Source organism: Zeugodacus cucurbitae, chromosome 6, assembly GCF_028554725.1.
Source record: "Zeugodacus cucurbitae isolate PBARC_wt_2022May chromosome 6, idZeuCucr1.2, whole genome shotgun sequence".
NCBI classification, from domain to species: domain Eukaryota; kingdom Metazoa; phylum Arthropoda; class Insecta; order Diptera; family Tephritidae; genus Zeugodacus; species Zeugodacus cucurbitae.
In genome coordinates this window covers 14,121,681-14,140,586 of record NC_071671.1, presented here as the reverse complement: position 1 = coordinate 14,140,586, position 18,906 = coordinate 14,121,681, and the positions used below count along the sequence as shown (strand labels likewise).

Genomic DNA, 18,906 nt, shown 5'->3' with positions numbered 1-18,906 from the left:
AGATTTTTCTTTTCCGCCACCAATTCTTAATGTCGTCAGATGAGGCAAACGCTATACAAGATATTAGTGTGTTCATTTTGAAAATTTATTTGAGACCGTGGATTGAAGCGTCAATTGCCGCGAAAGCACCTTTAAATGATTTAAATTTTATTAAAAATATTATTAAATTCAATGAATTGAATGAAATAATAAGCAATGAAGTAACGCTCAAGTTTTCGAATCACTTGTGGTACCTGACACCAGAAGCAGCAGGTCTTTCATTTTTAGATAATGCTGTAGACCTTGGAGAAAAGAGAAAAATGGTTGAAAATCTCAAAAAAGAACAAACTAATGAGAATAAAAGAATAGTAACAAACATGAATGAATTAAACCAAAACAATATTTCAGATTTTGTTAACAAAAAAACAGTGAGCTTTTTCGAAAGATTTAATATTCAAACTAACTTTCTAAAACTTGACCCATCCAAGTGGCACAATGACTCCGAATTTCAAAAAGGAATGAATATTGTGAAAAACTTACATGTTGTTAATGATACCGCAGAGCGTTTTGTAAAACTAATGGAAGAATATAATGCAGCTCTAACAAAAAACGAAGAAGAGAAACAATACATCTTGCAAACAGTAACTGAATATAGGAAAAAATACGCTAGCATTAATAAATCAGACCTTTACGCTTAAGTTTAAATGATTATAAAGAATATTAATCAATAAAAGTAAGTTAATTTCAATATAATAATATACTAAAGACATCTATGAAACATTTTACTTATATTTTCGTGCCTTGTCTCTTGAAAAGTCCATATAAACCGGTTTTAGCCACTTTAGTGGGCATGTGCCACGCTTTAACCTAGGGCAATCAGTTTAAGATTTTGGAATTTCGTTATTGACATAAAAAGGAAAAATTTGCGGGGGCGGTACACTCTTTTTGCAAAAAAAAAAAATTTTCCCATACAAAAAAAGACCAGTCTACTGTACATACATATTCCTTAATTCATATGTAATTGCATGTGTTCGTCGTTTCGTCAGAAGGTTTGAAGAAATTGTAATTTAAATCGATGTGTTTCAAACTTTACATTTTCAACTGAGTATTCAAGCTCGTTATTGTAAGATTAAAAATTGAAAATATTAAAATGTCGTATTTTCTACTCTCTTACGCTTTCTATTACAAATCCAGATATTTCTAGTTTTATTGCAGAAGAAAATGGAGAACACACCAATTTCTAGATAAAAATATTTCATTGCATATTGTATAACAGATATTGATTTGTTTAAACATGTATGGACTTTGAAGTGTATTAATCGCAGTAAATCTACAGGCTAGAATAAAATTTTGGTGTCTTATTCATGTGATAACAGAAAATTTTCCTAATTCAATCCATTAAGAAGAGGGTATATGTTGACCTCAACGAAAAGGTGCTACACCCATTTATGTCAGTTATTTGTTCGATTCGTTACTTTTAAAGTTTTGCAGAATCGCTGACAGTGTTTATTTATTTTCCATTTGCTTTAATATTTTTTGAGTTCATACATATATTATAATGTATATTCAGTGCAAATAGATGCATTTTCCTCCAAATAAAAGATCAGGATTCACTGCTTTTGGTTTCAGGTTGAACCCACTCACCCTGCCTCAGAGATAAAATCTACGAAATTTATGCAACAGAAGCACTATCGGATACATAAACCTATCAAATAGGGAATGTGCATGAGTTTAACACTTAGTCGGTGTATTTCAATCCCTTCCAAACAGCTCACAACAGAACACGCGCGTACGACAGTTGTATTATATTTGGTTTCACGTTACATGTAATTGAATTGCTTTCCTGCGTTTATTCCCTCGTTTGCACTGTGGGCGATTTTCAAACTGGACTTATTATACTCTCGCAACAAAAGTTGCTAAGAGAGTATTATAGTTTTGTCCACATAACGGTTGTTTGTAAGTCATAAAACTAAACGAGTTAGATATAGGGTATAGGGTTTGATATATATATATATCAAAATGATCACGATGACCAGACGAGTTGAAATCCGGATGTCTGTCTGTTCGTCCGTCCGTCCGTCTGTCCGTGCAACGGATAACTTGAGTAAAAATTGAGATATCTTAACGAAACTTGGAACACGTATTCTTTGGCACCCTGAGGAGGTTGCTTTCAAAAATGGGCAAAATCGGACCATTGCCACGCCCACGAAATGGCGAAAACCAAAAACCTGTAAAGTGTCATAACTAAGCCATAAATAAAGTTATGAAAGTAAAATTTAGAATAAAGGATCGCACTAGGAGGAGGCATATTTGGAAGTATATTTTTTTTGGGGAAGAGGGCGTGGACCCACCCACAAATCGGTTATTTGTATATATCTCGCAAACTTATAAAGCTATATAAACCAAACTTTCTGCAGTCGGTTCTTCTATGTACCCCACCACTCACAATGAAAATAGTTGAATTCGGATAATAACCACGCCCACCTCCCATACAAAGGTTAGGTTGAAAATTACTGAAAGTGAGTAAACTCACTAAAGAAAAACGTCAGAAACACAAATAATAGCAGAAGGAGGCTGAACTGAGATTTTCTGTGGCATCACTTGTGAAAAAATTGTCGAAATCTGACCATAACTTTTCAATGCCCCGGATATCGAATATTAAGAACTCAGTGCCCCAAGGTAACTTTTCACCGAAAATTTTGGTAAATCTCTCAGGTATCTTAATTTAATTCAGAGGAAATATTTTTCTTCTAATAGTGTGTACCAGAAAAGATTAAAATCGGGTCATAACTTCCTTTATATATGAATATATGAGAATACCTAATTATAGGATTTTCAAATTGCGATTAGCCTTTCCTTACTTATTTTGGCATGCTTTTTATTCACTCTTTTCCAATGCACACATCTTTGAGCCTGAATGTATGGGTGAGTGGGGTTCAACTGTTGAAGTATCCTGTCGGCATTTGCGATCAATTGTGTCAATGCTTAGTTTGATTTTCAGCGAACGTGCAGCAAACGACTCTGGAAGAAAATATTGAATGACCACCTTTAAGTAAATATTCTGTGCGCTACACTCGAAATGTACAAATACGAAGCTTGAATGACTTGAAGGCTGTGTTGTTTATAATTATTTTTTAGTTCAGTAAAAGCCATTAAATGAGTAAAAGGAGTGCCACGAGTCCTTACCTAACCTCTAAATTTGTATTAATTCGTACCAACAATGATATCCACTTTGTTTTTTTGATCTACAATATTTTTGCAACATACTTAGCTTTTCCGTTTCAGTCAACTTTTTCCTTTACCGTTCCTCTATTAGTCAGTCCTATAACACTTATGTTCAGATTTTTCCTCTTCAATAATGTCACGTACGAAGGCTTACAGCCGAATTGGTAAATCGGACAGCATAACGAAAATGTCATAGAGTTAGGGCAATAATTCGACTGGCGTGAGGAAAACAAAAGTACATGAGCGGATTACCTTATTTGGTATTGTATTGATATAAGGGTTTAGGGTGTTTTGTCTTAGAAGTATAGAATAGCTTGAGGTTTAGTTATGAAAGCTGTTTTCAAAACAAAAAAAAAACATATGTGTTGAACATTTATGTTTACTAAGACCTGGTAAATATCGAATTAAGGTATTTCAATTGACTTTTTAGGCAATGTGCATAGAGTAGATACACTACTTTTTTAATGAAAATTAGGAAAAATTTACCTATGCGGTTGTGACTTGCCAGAACTTAAAAAAACGTAAAATAATTCGAAAGAACTCGTTACTCACAAGCCCCCAAGCTCTTAAGACAATTTAGGGTTTCGAAGATCTCGAAAGTATTTATTGGAACTGAGACATTATTTCGTTAAAATATTGAAACCGTGAAATGTATCTATATATTGTCAATAATTTCATATATAGTTCATCCTTGCTAACTTTCTGATGATTTTCTCTCCTCCATTTCTTGCATTCGCTCATCGGCAATAATTCTTCGGTAGTGAATGTAGGATAATGGACTACAAACGAAGGACAACGCTGAAAATGAATATAATATTTTATGTTATTTAGTTATTTTTAAGAGCAGAAAAAAGTTTTGAAAGCTGTTTATAAATGTATCGAGGAAACGGAATTAATATTTTTGCTATACTTATTTATTATATGCAGTGGATTTTAATATTATTTGAATACTTTAGCAGATAGTATACTGGAGAATTTCATTTGATTCAAACCAAAGTAGTAGTAGTAGTGTTGAATACACTTTGATTCAAACAAATGTATTGTATTGGGGTATTGAAAGTGTGATTAATTTTATAAATAAAAATGTATGTTGAAATTATTTCAGTAATTCGATATACTGATTAAAAATATCGGTATACTGATTAAAAAAAATTAGTATTTAATTTACTCACCGGTTCCCATTCAATTTAATTGCATCATCATATGTGTTTTTGTCTGTTCTATCCACAATATGATATGAGCTGTTACGGAAACTATGAGGTAAGCAGTTACCCCAATAAGCACCAAGAGGTTAAATTTGTGTGTCTAAAGAGAGGTAAATGTGATCAAATTGTTATTGCTGCAGTAACGAGTACATATTTGTATGGCAGTGCATATAGTAGATATACCAAAATACATATAAGAATAGACCACAACAAAATAGACCACAAAAACAGCGTTCAGAATTAGCGAGAACCAACTATACCATTTGGGATGACAGTCATCTGAAAGTGGTCATAAGAACGAAATTCGAGATTTTGAAGATATTTACATATAATTTTTTATGAAACAGCTACAAATACTTACCTTTAAGCCTTTGAGGCCAATCCTCAGGCGGTTCTTCGAGTATGGCAAATGACAAAAGAAAACACAGAAATGTTTTGACTAACAATATAAATGCTAGAACAAATGCAGTTATTTTTATAATTTTTGGCACAAATTTTTATTTTCTGCCATTTCATTTATATTATAAATATTTTTATTTGAATGGAAAAACAAACGTCAAAAGAAACAAGCACACAAAAAAGTATAATAAACGAAGAAACAGCATGTTTCATACAAAAATATATTTTATTAATTTTGTATCCAAAAATTCATTGATATCTAACTAAATACACATGCTTGATCCATTCCTTGATCCTTTGAAAGCTTGAAACAGTTTGTTTGTGGTCAGAAATCCACACCATATTCTTCTAGTCTACTGATAATTTTTTAACCTTGTGTTTTTTGATGAGACCTTCCAACTTCACATAAAATGGGAACACTTGGACGTCTAAAACACTCGGTATCGTTTTGATTACATATCCGTTACCGTCGTGGGGACCGTCCATCATCTCTTGCATTCGCCTGCTGTTACACAATTAAACTTCAGCAAACTAGTACGGAATTCTGTTGCTACCCATCTTCTTCTAAATGAAATACTTAAAATTTATCCCTAGCTAACTAAATCCATTTATATTACTTTTTGTACAAAATAAACCGTGTCTTAAGTTGACTTGACTTACAATGATCCAAGCTCGTTCATTTCTAATTTATAATGAAAATATTGTTCGTAATACTTTGAATGAGTTGGCATAACTGCAACTTTTATCCGCGCCTTCATATCTCTCTCTTACCACCATAGTTACTCCGGACTAGCTAGACATGTCCCTCAGCTGAACTGATACATATTGAGCTTCGCACGGTATTATAAATTTACGCTAAATTTCAATTCATTCATTCATTCTTTCCAAACAATTTTCTTTGCATAATTTGTTGAAAAATTATCCATCTCCTAGGGACTAACATTTTCTTCGTAAAATTCGTATAAAATTCTTGCGAAAATTTTTAGACTCATTTAAAACAAAGTAGTGAATAGAAGCTACAACAAGCAGGGAACCATACAAACGCTTTTGTGTGAACCTGTGTTCGAAGCTTTTGGATTTCACGTGAGAGAAATACTCCAATAGTTTCCTCAAATAATTTAGGGTGAAATTCGCGTAGAATGAATGTATTCGTTTCGAGGGTGTTGATGAAGATCATGAAGAAGATGAAGCCGAGGTTGAAGTTGAAAAGAAAACTTAGCGCTGTCCAGAAACGGACAACAAAATAAAATTAAAAACTTGAAATGGCTGAATTGCAAAATTACAGCGAGTCCACTTTTGTGCATAATTATCTTTTAATCTGCTGAAAGAAACAGGAAAACTCCAATGATTGCGAGTTGAAAGAGTGGAGTTTAACGTCTTTCTTTTTCCTTTTATTAATAGCGCAACTGATAGTATTAGTATGTATATCAGCAAAGCTATCAGCTTTGTTACCCAGTTGGTATGAATCGACTTAATAAATTATTTCTTGTTTGGGTTAATCACGGAACAAACAACAATTAGGAATAAAAAAGTCATTAGAAGTAAATTTACAATTAATTTGCTACCAAATTTTCGCTTGCGACTCCGACCAATTACATCAAATATTGCACGACTTCAAAATTAATAATAAAGCCTTGTAACAAAGTGCAAACAAATACATAACCGCAAATCGAGAAGACCTGCGCATAGGCATCATACAGCAACAATAATACGCTTATTCTGCCGGCATAAATCCGTACTGATCCATGGACAGCATATTGCCTTGAAGGCAGATTTTGCTGTGCGCCAAAACTGGATGCCGTGGGACGACTGACAGTCCCTTAACGAAGCTTCTTCCTGCTGCGGTTGAACTAGGAATTTCGTTGGCAATTTGGTGCCCCAATTTGCCCATCTCTCATAATTCCACTAAAACAGCGGAATCCCAGTGCCGCAAGTATGACTTGATGCAGCATGCAGCTCTAGCGTGCACAGATTTTCATTTTCTCCAGCACTTCACCTCAGCCGCGTGACTCAAATCCACTTAGATTGAATTGATTTTTCTCTGATTCGCGTTCCGAATTTTCTGCTGCTTGCTTTGGTGGCATGCACCAGCAGGCGAAGTGGATTTTCAGTTGTGTACGCGCCATCAGCGGCGCATCATGATTTTGTGGTTGGTCGTTTTCTTCTGCTCTTCTGCACTTCAGCATTTTGTCCTCCAGCGCAATCTTGACGTTGGCCTCTAAAATATCTCTAATGCACCAGGTGAATGCCACTTTGTCTGGCTTCCATTACGCTTGAAGCCATCGGGATTACATGTGTGTGTGCGTTGACTAGCATTTGTGGCTCTTAAGCTATGCTTGCTATCAGTCCGTAAGCTGTTTTCGTGTGATTTGGCTTTTCTCCGTAGAAAACAGGTCTCTAATCTTTTTACGCTGGAGATGAGTGTTGATGTTGATGCTATCACCTAAAGAAAAGTAGGGTAAATACATGTGGTGGTCAATATAGTTTGCCATTTGAGTATGTATAGATTTAGTGCAAGTTCACAGTAAAAATTTCTCTCGGTGAGGTAGTGTATAATTTGTAAAATTCGTTAAGATTACAGAGTTATTGTCAGATTATATGAAAGAACATCAAGTTATAAAAGACATCATAAATCAGTGAAAGCAGGAACTAAAACCTCCGAGAAAAAATTAAGATTATAAAAGCCTAAAACTAATACGATATTAAAAAAAGGAAAAATAATTTCAATAAAAAGGAGAACATTCTATCAGTTGGCAATATATTTTGTAAAGACCCAGCGAAACGTGGAATCAAAGAGAGATCAGAACAGTCGCAATAAGAACAGGGAGAGAAATCTGGTTTCCTGAAGCCTGGTACAGGTTTTCTGGTATTGATCTATATTTTAGACGTTTAATGTGGTTTGATCACTTGTTCATCGAAAACTTTAATTTCAGCTTCGATTAATCCTACTTGAGGCCCACCTTATCGTTTCTTTTACTTATAGCCATCTTCATTCAGCGTTACAAAAATAAATGACCATCGAAAGCGCTATTGGAACTCACATAAAAGCTTGATGAGCCGATCTAGACGTAGGGATTTGTTGTTGCTTTTATTGTTCATAAAAACTTATGGTAAGCCACTACTTGCTTCGCACATTTTTCATTTATTCATGCTTAATGAGGTAAACGTCGTAGAGCACGACATAAAATGTGAAACCTCACTATATTTGAAATGAAAAGTCAATTGGAAAGTAAATACGAGTTTATGACAAGTGAAATAGCATTTGCTATTGAAAATCTCCGTGATTGTTGCGAAAATGCATCACAGAAAATTCCGAAAAAGCGCGTAGAGAATTTTAGTTTGACTTACTTTCGGCAAAGTTTTTACTAATAAGCTCTCTGAAAAATATATAAAGGGTGATTTTTTAAGAGCTTGATAACTTTTTTAAAAAAAAAACGCATAAAATTTGCAAAATCTCATCGGTTCTTTATTTGAAACGTTTGATTGGTTCATGACATTTACTTTTTGAAGATAATTTCATTTGACCGCGGCTGCGTCTTAGGTGGTACATTCGGAAAGTCCAATTTTGGGCAACTTTTTCGAGCATTTCGGCCGGAATAGCCCGAATTTCTTCGGAAATGTTGTCTTCCAAAGCTGGAATAGTTGCTGGCTTATTTCTGTAGACTTTAGACTTGACGTAGCCCCACAAAAAATAGTCTAAAGGCGTTAAATCGCATGATCTTGGTGGCCAACTTACGGGTCCATTTCTTGAGATGAATTGTTCTCCGAAGTTTTCCCTCAAAATGGCCATAGAATCGCGAGCTGTGTGGCATGTAGCGCCATCTTGTTGAAACCACATGTCAACCAAGTTCAGTTCTTCCATTTTTGGCAACAAAAAGTTTGTTAGCATCGAACGATAGCGATCGCCATTCACCGTAACGTTGCGTCCAACAGCATCTTTGAAAAAATACGGTCCAATGATTCCACCAGCGTACAAACCACACCAAACAGTGCATTTTTCGGGATGCATGGGCAGTTCTTGAACGGCTTCTGGTTGCTCTTCACCCCAAATGCGGCAATTTTGCTTATTTACGTAGCCATTCAACCAGAAATGAGCCTCATCGCTGAACAAAATTTGTCGATAAAAAAGCGGATTTCACATTTCGAACCGAACACTGATTTTGGTAATAAAATTCAATGATTTGCAAGCGTTGCTCGTTAGTAAGTCTATTCATGATGAAATGTCAAAGCATACTGAGCATCTTTCTCTTTGACACCATGTCTGAAATCCCACGTGATCTGTCAAATACTAATGCATGAAAATCCTAACCTCAAAAAAATCACCCGTTATAAATAGAACGGAAGGAGAAAAACCAAATGAGGAGAAATAAAGAAAAATAAAATGAATTGTTTTGTGTAAATAGGTAGTGAGGTGAGACGTAGCAGTAAGGCAACTCATTGTAATATTCAATACAAACTTCACATGGAAGATGAAAATGAGTTTGTGAATCACACTGTTGTAATTTTTATGTTTTTACATATTTTCGCCACTATGAAGCGCTGCATTCAGTTACTGTAGTTTCTTCTCATTATTTTGGCAAATGAGAACTTTATTTGGCTTTAGAAAACTCTTATGTCCTACTAATTTTAAGTTCTTCCTTGAATTACGTATGGTTCATATATTTTGATAAAGAAATTTTGTCAGAAAAACAGTTTACAATTTTCCTTTCTAAAGGTCGTGAGACAGAGTCTATCAATTGGAGAGTTCTAAAATTAATAATAATAATAAAGTCATTGCAAATATTTAATGAAATTAAATATTGTATGCAAAACTGTGATTAAAATTGTATCTCTTTACTAACTGACAGAAAAGAATTAAGAATGAAATGTCCTTCACATGATTTCTCATCTCTGAGGGTGCTTGACACAGACATGAGTATATTAACAAAGTGGAGCAGTAGAAAATTAATAAAGCAAGTTGGCAAACAGAAAATCAACCCGAATACACAATCCTATTGGCGGAAATGCGGACGATGAAATCGTGTGTCGGAGCGAGAACGGCCTGGCCAAGGCAACCAGCTGTGGCTGGTGGCCGGTTCTTCTGGTCATGTGTAGAGTATTAAAATGTATAAGTACATACGAACATATGTATCGACTTAGCCAACAAAATTAAATATTTGCATTAAAATAAAAGAGTTAAACTACGTCAAAACGACGAGCATGATGGTGGAAGGAACGCCAGCAGAGCTGTAGTATACCCCACATATAACTTAAATCACTGCAGAGCTACCGAAGTCTTAACACATCATTCTAACTCCAGACTGCGGAGAACCGGAATCCATAAATACATAAAGTATAGTGCTAGCCATCGAAATGGGTCAATGATTAAGGAAACTGCAGTGAGGCGCGCGCAGTTTGTTGAATAACCAAAGAAGAACAGAGTAGATATTGATGGTGGTACCAACTCAGCAAACAAAAATGAGTATAAATGTTGAAAAGAAAAACAGTAACTGGTAAATAATACTTAAATATGTAATTAAATGCTTGAGCTATACATACATGCATGCATTAGAACTACATTACATATTTTCATACATAAGTTTTCACCCTCTTGAAGAACATTATGCACCAAAGAATACGATCAATTTTTAATCCATTCATTATAAACTCATTTGTTAAATACTCTACGTTTCTTCTACTGCATTGGCTTTGAATATCAAAAGGCACTTAAAAGTTCCTTTTAATGCACTCCTCTCTCTTCCTTTCCTACAAAAACAAAGTAATTAACTCTAATATATCAGCAATCCCGACTCCTTGCTATTGCGACATTCTGGCTCGATGGCAATAAATTTTACAGTTAAGTTTATGTGCATAAAATGGCAAAGACTGAACTCCGAGGATGACAGTAATTTTTCGTAAAATGATTTCACTAAATTACGACTGAAGTAAGTGAGTATAATAAGATTCCTTCCACATTACTGTGCAAGTGACGATAGATGGGGACTGGTACTGTAATATATATATATATTTCTTTTTATTATAACTAGAAGACTTTTGGAATATTTTGCGACAAGAGTGACTATAGAATGTTAGGAAAAGCCGAAAACAACTTGTATATTGCTTAAAGCATACAATTATCATAAAATTAATGTACTTATAAAAGATATTTTGCTTTTAGGTTATTATTATGAGTAACAAAAGAAAAGTTAATTCAAAGAAACATCCTAAAGAATTAAGATAAGTTATCATAAAAGTCCATATTGTAATTGCTCCATCAAGCAATGACTTGACGAATTTGTATTCCTCATAATATTTGGACATACAAAAAAAGTTCGCTATTGAAAAATGAATGCTAAAAGCTAATTTGTAAGAATAATAGAAAATAAGAAGCTAAAATATCACAACAAACCGCCTATCACTTGCCAATAATAGCAAAACCATAGATCTGTTTAGATAGGCATAAATGCCATCACTTTAATTGTTTCGAGCACTTTAGGAGGCTTCAAAAGTATTCCGGGCAATGAAAACCAAAAGCTATAAGCTACAAGAACTACTGAGGAAGCCTGCCAAAGAAGAATCGAAATCGCACAACGTGAGTTAGCATTTACTAAATAGCACATTAAAATATATTCATGTTTTGGCATTTTATATTATGTGTTTAATAAATGAATGGTCTGTTGTTGTCTTTGCAGTACTTTTGAAAATTAATAATTACCATTCCAACTTCATCAAAGTATTGAATGACAAAGCATTTTTTTAAAAATTATTACTTTGAATTAATTCATTATGGTTTTGACGCCGCGTGGGTCTAATTAATTTATGGAGTTGAATTGTCAAAGACAGTGACTAGCAAATGTGTTCAGTAGATTTTATTTTGACTAATAAAAATAATTTCGAAGCACCTTTACGCAAATGGCAGATGGGTAAATAAAAAACAACTGTTTAAAGAGCTTGTTACTTTTAAAATAGAAATATGGCCCAAATTAACTTAATAATAGTAGAATTGACTTTGGGACTTCGAAATGGGCCAACTAAATATTATGATCCCTATTAAAACTGCTACAAACAACCTGGTATTTTTTGGTTTATGAGACATAAGATTGAACACCGTAAAAACACCTATAACAGAATAACAACTTTAAGCTCTTAAACTTGTGTTGCATTGAATTTTGAAAACAACTGCAAACCGAAGCATGACAAAAATAAATGCCTGTCATGTCATGGTTTATAGAGTAGCTTTAAGATTCTGGATGAAAAGTGAAACATTTTTATTAAAGATTGTGAGAAGATGAGTTGCTAATTTTAGCAACCATCATTAAACATAAGGTTTAAAAGAATAAATTAAAAAGCAATTATTATTTTATTTTATCGAATTATTTGTCAGAAATTTGTTCGAAAACAATTTGCAGTTTATTTTGTCTTTAGCTTTAGCTTGATTGATGGACAGTTTGATATTTTGCCATTCTACATTCGTAATGCAACTTTACTTTACTCAAGACTTTTTACAGGCAATAAAGGGCCCCAGATGTAGTAAAACATATATGAATAGCATTTGACTAAAAAAGAGTTTATTATAAGATTAATAATATGCCTGGATATCTGTGTTAATTAGTTTTTCTATTCTCGTATAAGAATTTGACCAAAAGTTTCAAGGCACCTGAAATTTAGTTTTGAATGGAGGAAATTGTTATCCCCAGACCGTTTTTTAGTAAAAGCTGCTCTCCCAACGATTAGGCGACAGTGGGCGCTCAACCCACTCGGCTAAGGTACTCGTACATCCTTCAAGCATATTTGCCGCCATATTTCTTTCGCTTTATTTACAAACTTTTATTCGCAATTCCCACACAATGCCGGTTGTAAATTTGTATGTAAGCGAGTAGGTTTAGTAAACAAACGTCCCCCTGCTTCTTCATTTGTAATGCTTCTTCAAATAAACAAACAAAACTCGATCTAATGTCTGTCGCATACTGCAGAGCACTTGAATACTCACGTAGATCAGTCAGTTTTTGCTGCGGAAGAATGTAGAATGAATGTGTGTGTTGACGTTTGCATATGTGTACCTAGACATTGAAATGAAAAGGAAGGATATAAATGGAAGCAAATTCAAATGTGAATGTAATAAATAAATAATATGAATGTGTATGTAGTATTTTTTAACATAAATAAGCAAACACACATCCACAGCAGGGTATATGAATGATTTGATGGACATTTATATCTTGAAAAATATGCAGAAATATTTATGTTAAGAAAATGCACTACATATATTTGTATGTACTGTTATCTTAAGTACAGAAAACTTTACTAAAATATTTATGTACATATGTACAAATATTCGCAAGACTTTATATTTTTCTCACCCACATATATACATATTTATATACTCACGTATGGAATTTTATCGTGAGTTTGCTCCCGCATTCTAGCACATAACTCATAAATATGCCCCAACGGCCCAATTGGGAAATGCAACAATTAGAAATTTAATGTGGTTACTGTACATCGAGTCTGAATCCAGCTCAGCAGTTCTAACTTCTAGACACATTCTATATAAGAATTCTTATTATTTATTTCTTTCTGCGTTTCACTTTAAGAGACGTGTGTAAGTTGAGATCTTGGTAGCCATGAGAGTCTCTACTATGTACTAGGATCGAGTAAGGATATTTTCGAATAGAATAAATTTTTAATAGGGTAAGGTTTAACATCCATATTATTCTAAAATATTTTTATTCAGCTTGGTTCCCCGAATGCAAGTATAAAAAGGACAAATACCAACGTTCATTTTATCAGTGTGTAAAATATTAATAAGTGGGAACTTCTGCAGTGATACATTGGCGCTGAGTACAATATTTTTAAAGCATTAGTGAAATTTCATACCTACAGCAACTCTACAAGACGCCTTGTTTGAGTATATAAACATAAATTTACATATTTAAGGTTGAGGTTATATATTTAAGATCGTACATTACATTATTTAATTTCAAAAAATTAGAATCAACACGAAATGTAATTCCTACTGTGCATGTATTTCCAGTAATACTAGTATATATAAGAAATCTTTCATCCGAGTAAAATAACAAAAGCTCTTAAAGTTTTAAAGTAGTAACTCTTACCTTCTGTTGTTCCTTTACAGCTACTAGTGTGCTCACTTTCACACTTATATTTCTGTAAAATAAATATACATATTTATATGGCTTCAATATCTTACAATTCTTAATAGAGATTTAGTATAAGGCTTTGTATAAATTTGAGATTACGCGCACTTGAAAGCATTTCCTCTTACATGTTAAGCGTAGCTTTCTTTCTTTTTTGCCATTTTATTGTTGTTGTGCTTCTTGATAGCTATGTAAATGTGGCGTAAGTTTTATATTTATTATAAACGCTTCTTTTGTTGTGCATTTTAGAAGCTATCAAAATGGCGGCGATGCACAAAAGCGTGACAATAAGTTAAGTGTTTTAGCTTTTACCAATTTTAAACGGGTTTAGGAAACATAAGCTGGACTTAGAAGAAATTAAATATTACTGGATAAAAAGTGTTACGCGAAATCTAAGCTCAGTTTTGTCACAAAAATATGGTTCATAAACTCGATAACGTTTCGTAGAATTTGTTCGAGAGTTATCTAGTTATCTGTTTTTAGGGGTTTTCGCGCCAATTGCGAATAATTACATCCCACAAAGATGAAATAAGTTTTAAACTTGTAATAGAACTTAAATTGAATTTCACTCATTTGACTCACTCAAGGTCACCCAAAATTTACTGAGAGATCGGTAAATTTGTGACGGTATGAACATTTGGTTTAGTATTTTATTTGATTATTATTTGTCACTAACAGAACCAAGAAATATTTTTGGCAAAATAACATTTTGTCAGCACAAACCAATATATTTATTTTTGTATAGATGTTTGCATAGTGCTACATCATTTGTAGGCCTATAACACTCACGTGTGTGACAAATTTCCACCGAATCCGCCTAATCGGTACACAAAAGCCATTGAAGAGCTGCAAATTAATGAAACAATTGATCAGGGTAAAGTGGTTTAAGTAGGCTGATATACTGAAGTGGCTGCTGGATATAAAGGGCACTTGTCTCGGCGGATAAACGGAAGCAAGTTGTCAGGATGTTATTGCGGCTTGTGTATACCAAAAATGTTATTTCTATATTTATATATTCTGAGGAACTTTTCAAAAAATTAATTTTGATAGAAATTAAAGTTTTTTCGAATTTGATATAAATAGGTACGAACTTAAATATTATAGATCTTTGAATTTAGACCATAAATACGGTATTTTGGTATGATGGTATGATTTTTTCTTTCTTTTTGTTGCCTCTAAGTAGTTGATCTCCATCCAGTATCATTATTTTTATTACGTGATGAATGATGTATTTTTTCTGCTATAAACGAATGATGAATGTATGTTGGCTTGCATATTCTTTTTGCAGTTTTGGTAAATGATTGTCGGTTATTTTTGCTACCATTTACTTTATATAAATATTTTTCTCATTTTAAGCTGATTCGCTGGTGTGTTGTAATCGCTGCTTAACAGGTGGCAGATTAGCCGGGAAGACAGAAATTTTAATATCCAGCAACATGAAACGATACAAGATCAATATTTTCCTTAGTTTTAAATGCAAGTAAATAGTGATCTTTAAAATGAGCCATCTTGATATTTTGCTTCCTCAAATAGTGACGTGCAACTAATTTAAATGCCATTAATTTACCTAGCTTGCCAAATGAACTTTTGAAAAGTTAACGACCACTTTGCAAACGATTTCAAATCAATTTTCAATTGATTAAACGTCATTGAACTACAACAAAAGTTTAAATGCAAACACATTTGTATGTTCATGGGAGTGCGAGTAAACATATTACAACACAAGCCACAAGCTACTGAATAAAATCAAACAAAGTCCAATGACACGAGGATGTGTTACGGCATTTGTCAATGACAAATACGAGTATAATGGAGCAATTGAACTCAAATTACGTAGAATTCCAGTAGGTATCATACTATATATGTATGTATATGTACTAAATACCCTCGTGCAGTGGTGGAGTTTCTATGTATGTGAAATGTAAGTTTTGGTTTTAGTTTGTTGTCTCTTTGCCTAAATATTATCCTTTTCGTTTGTAGTAAAACTCTCAGTTTAGTTGCGACTAAAATAAGATTGGACCGACCAGTAGACCAATAATTGATGTATAAACCGTTTGATGGTGATGAGAAATAATATTGGACTTCCAGTTTGATGGAATGACACATCTTTAATAAGGAAGCAATTTTCTTTCCACTTTTCTCCACTGCGTCAGCTAAATCTTCAATTTTGGACTTTCACTTTTACCTTACTGCTAGAAGAAGATTAGAAAGAAGCTACCCGAACAAAGTCTGAACTTACTTTTTAATATTAATTAATTAATTATTAATGGGCTTGGTAGTAAAAAAATCAAAGGACGAACAAAGCCAACTGGACTTCTAATCCACAAATTTTCGGAGATGAGCAAATGCAAAGATCGAAACATATATTTCTTTCACTAAAAGCAACAATTTTATACTAAAATGCTTAACAAATTATTCAATTAGCGACTCCATCCTACTCTGCTTCATCGAGTAATTCCGTTGTTCGGTAATTTTGAATTGCAACAACACCACCAAGTAAGTAGCCATGAAGGAAATATTCTGCAAAATATAAATTTCCTTAATTAAGTTTATCTTTAAAGAAGAAGAAATATATGCTCAACGTACTGATGTAATTAGATCTCTGTTAATATTAGCATAACCGTCCAAATTCATTATCGGATTCTTCGTTATGGCCATGAGAAACATTGCGACCTCCTTTTGTGTCGCACTATCCACCGCCGTGAGATCCACATTGAAGAGCTTTGTTTGAAAATCCAAACCGACACTCTGTGTGGCATAATGGGCCTCATTGCAAATGATATAGAGTAGACTCATGCAATAGAATACGATAACAAAGAGACCAACTTCCTTATAAGTAGCGCCATGATCCATAATTTCACTCAGTGAACCATAAGTAGCAATGATGGTTGTGAAGAATACGACCAGACAGTACATGCCATACATGTTGGAGTAAGCGCGACCTAAAAAAAGAGCGGAGATACCGAAGATGGGAAAACAAATAGTATAAGAAAAGCTGGCTCCATGAAAAAGGCTGCTATTTGGAGCAGAATTGGGGAAGAGCTCAGCAAATCAGTGAGAAAAGACTTTAAAATAAATCTTTTCGATCACAACTAGTTTGAAAGTATCAAAGGTTTTGATCGGATCTATCGATCTACTAGGGCACATCCATTCTTTACTTCAATGGGGAAAGTATTTAGCGCTTGAATTTGATCTTTGTGATTAAGATCTTGCAAAGAGTTAGACCCCGTTTCATAACTTCGTCTACTTTACCTAGTTGCTGCATCATGTGACTTAAATCTACCCAAAGATGACGATATTCGGTGAGCTTCTTCGCTGGTTTATCGCCCATCATTGTTAATTCCAGTCAGGCGGATAGAGCGCGACTAGCGGTACCAAAAGCTGTGCAGTTAATATACCTATAAAGTGAACATGGAATAACTAATATCAAGGAGAAGGCAAGATCAACTTACCACAAGCTGCAGAAACCATTTAGCATAGCAATAATCGGATAGTAGGCGAAAGTATACCACAACTTGAAATCGGGCTGCAAATAGTATTGCGACAAATTGATCGCAATACTCACACCCCACGAGAAGAAACACAAACTCCAGGTGAGCGGATATAGATTGGGAAATACAATCGGTGACCTAGTCACTTTCAAAAACTTCAATTGATAATTCGTCCACATATTCTTGAAGATCGCTACCTGCGGTCCATGTCGCCAACTTGCAACCGGCAAAAGGAAATTCGTGAATAATAAACTTATGAAGATCACATTGTAGATTGCCTCGTCGAAGCGCCGATCGGAATCGTTGAGAAATGTATTCACGCGCTCACGCAACACCAATATCACTATCGTTGTTTGCATCAAGAAAACACATATGGCCCAGAAGACCTGTTTTGATGTCCAAGAGTAGCCGGTGCGTGGCATACCCGGCTTCTGCGGATTGCGATGTATCGGCATATCACCCATTCTCTGGAACAGCACCAGCAAACTTTTGGTGGTATGATAGAAGGAATCGTGTTTATCCAGCAGCACGGGATCGTCGATATCCTCGAATTTCCGCACAAATAAATCCGTGCTGATCGTGTTGTTCTCGGCTAGTATTTCTAGTTTTTCGCGGTAGAGCAGCTCATCTTCGAGGAATTCACGTTGATTTGGATTCAGCACTGGTGTGATCTTCATCGGTGGTGACCCTTTGCGAGTCGCTATCGCCCAGTAAGCCATGCTTAGGTGTATACGTGTAATAGTAGCAAAAAGTACAAAGTAGGATTCTTAAAATTATCCCGTCACGACCGTTTTCCATTAATTTTCAGAAATGATTGCGAAGCTTTTGAATTTCTTACACTCAGTGGCGAACGCAGGAAAAAAATTTGGGGTGGGTTTTAGATAAAAAGACAATGTTTCATTATTTTATTCACAAATTGAAGTCTAATCTTCTTTTATTTTTTAACATTTAAAATCTCTTCCTCCGTCACGTCTATATCTCTATGGATATTCAAGAGAGCCATTCCGTTCAGGCGTGCTTCTCCAGTTTTATTTCTTAAATATGTTTTAAGCCTGCGAAGTGAGGAAAACGAGCGTTCACTTGAAGCGACAGATATAGGGATTGTTGCTCCAATTTTTAAAAAACGATGCACTGTTTGGAAAATTTTCGCATCGCAACAATTCAACGCGTCTAAAAAAGTTTTGGATCTCTTTGTTTGATTTAACCAGTTCCTGAAAATATATTCAAAATTTTAGTTAGAAAATATAATCTGAAGAAAAGATTTTTAACATTTTCCACATTCTAAATTCAGCATCGAAATCATCGGGATCTTCTATATCAGCGGACCATTGCTTTTCTAAAACACGAACAGTCTCCTGCATCTCAATAACGTCAAGATTTATGCATTTATTTGGCAAAATGTTTTCAATTTTGGAAAGCAGCCCTAGATGTTTTAAAAATCGTTCATTGATTTGGTCCAAAAAATGATCTAAA

General features: G+C 34.3%; 2 long non-coding RNA genes and 1 pseudogene across 3 annotated transcripts; 1 reads left to right on the top strand and 2 right to left on the bottom strand.

The window, feature by feature from the left end:
• Positions 1-3,713: 3,713 nt before the first annotated feature.
• Positions 3,714-4,995, bottom strand: LOC128922893 (uncharacterized). 2 transcript variants are annotated; one of them, XR_008472086.1, is made up of 4 exons: positions 4,771-4,995; positions 4,593-4,688; positions 4,377-4,509; positions 3,714-4,002 (listed from the first exon to the last, which is right to left on the bottom strand). It is a non-coding gene; the product is annotated as an uncharacterized LOC128922893 (long non-coding RNA). The 2 variants fall into 2 exon arrangements; XR_008472085.1 differs by having other exon boundaries at positions 4,377-4,688.
• A 10,518-nt stretch (positions 4,996-15,513) lies between these two features.
• On the top strand, positions 15,514-16,689 carry LOC128922765 (uncharacterized). Its single transcript, XR_008471946.1, has 3 exons — positions 15,514-15,863; positions 15,923-16,438; positions 16,558-16,689. It is a non-coding gene; the product is annotated as an uncharacterized LOC128922765 (long non-coding RNA).
• LOC128922764 (gustatory and odorant receptor 21a-like) lies at positions 16,355-18,152 on the bottom strand (annotated as a pseudogene).
• Positions 18,153-18,906: the final 754 nt, after the last annotated feature.